The sequence below is a fragment of the Elephantulus edwardii genome, unplaced genomic scaffold (assembly GCF_000299155.1).
Source record: "Elephantulus edwardii isolate Elephantulus edwardi_28Jun2011 unplaced genomic scaffold, EleEdw1.0 scaffold00273, whole genome shotgun sequence".
Classification (NCBI taxonomy): Eukaryota; Metazoa; Chordata; class Mammalia; order Macroscelidea; family Macroscelididae; genus Elephantulus; species Elephantulus edwardii.
Genome location: NW_006400023.1, coordinates 571,923 through 573,323, shown reverse-complemented (window position 1 = coordinate 573,323; position 1,401 = coordinate 571,923).

The following is a 1,401-nucleotide window of genomic DNA, read 5'->3' as shown; positions in this document are numbered from 1 at the left end:
GGGATGGGTGTGTCAGAGGCAGTGTGATTGGCACAGGATAGGGCAGGGTTTAGGGCTGTTGTACATAGTGTCGCTATGAGTCGAAAATGACTCAATGACACATAACAACAACATGATGACAAGGAAAAGACTGAAACTGTCATTAACTTCATCTTGCCTGGATCTACAGTCAACAGCCTTGGTAGCAGCAGTCAAGAAATCAGGAGAAGTATTGCACTAGGAAAGTGTTCAGTTGAGGACCTCTCCCAATTATTGAGTAATGAATGATTCAGGCCATGGTCTTTATGATCACTTGCTGTGCATCTGAGAGCTGGACATGGAATAAGGATGACAGAAGAAGAATTGATGCGTTTGTGCTGTGGTGTTGAGGAAGAGCACTGAATATCACATGGATGGCCAAAAGAACACACAAATATATCTTGGAGAAAGTGCAGCTAGAGTGATCTTTGGAGGCAAAAATAATGAGGCTTCACCTCACATACTTCAGGCATGTTCCTAGAAGGAGCTATTTCTTGAAGAGGGACATGATGCTTGGAAAGGTGTAGGGTCAGCGAAGGAAAGGAAGACCTTTGACCCAGTGGATTGAACATGGTGACTGCTGCAAGGAGCTCTAATGTGTCACGAGGTGTGAAGGTGTCATGGGATTGGACCGGGTTCAGATCTGTTGTTCATTGGTTTGCTATGAGTCCTTCTTGGTTCGATGGCAACTAACAACAACAACTTGTGAAACAGATTTTTTTTTTTTACACTTATATTCACCAACCAGAAGGCTTACAGGAACCAAATTAACATTCACACTAGCAAACTGGCATTATAAACTAAAAGTGTTGTCCAAAGTTTGGAGATTTGCCACACAAATATTTTTGGGTCTTTTGTAGTAAATTCTTGGATTTTCAACTAATTAAACCTTTTTTTTTCAAATATTTGTTTCTTGTTCAGGGTGAGTGCACAGCACTTTCCATGTACAAGAGGTAGATTCAAATTTTGTGCTCAAAATCACAATGAAGAAATATAACCAGCCCGGCTTCTGATTCATAACCCTCAAGAGCGTCTGAGAGTTTTCTTTCCTGGCTCCCTGAATCAGACTGATGTTTTTCAGCTCTAAATCATCAAACAGAACAAGATGATACCACTGTCTGCTTCTGACAAGATAACTTGAACTTGGTGGTCTCTAATCATGTTGTTCTGCAATCTAATTCATAGGAATGCAATCTTTTATTTTTTTCTTGTCACTTCAACTTGTTTTTCTCATCATCAGATAGCTTATCTTGACCTTGAGGTTTTACAGTATTATTTTATAACTATTTTTTTAAATTTAGTTTGTTTATTTTTCATTTCAATGAACATCTACAGATATTTTGGAATTCCATTCATTCATTGTTGCACCCTTCTCCCCGCACA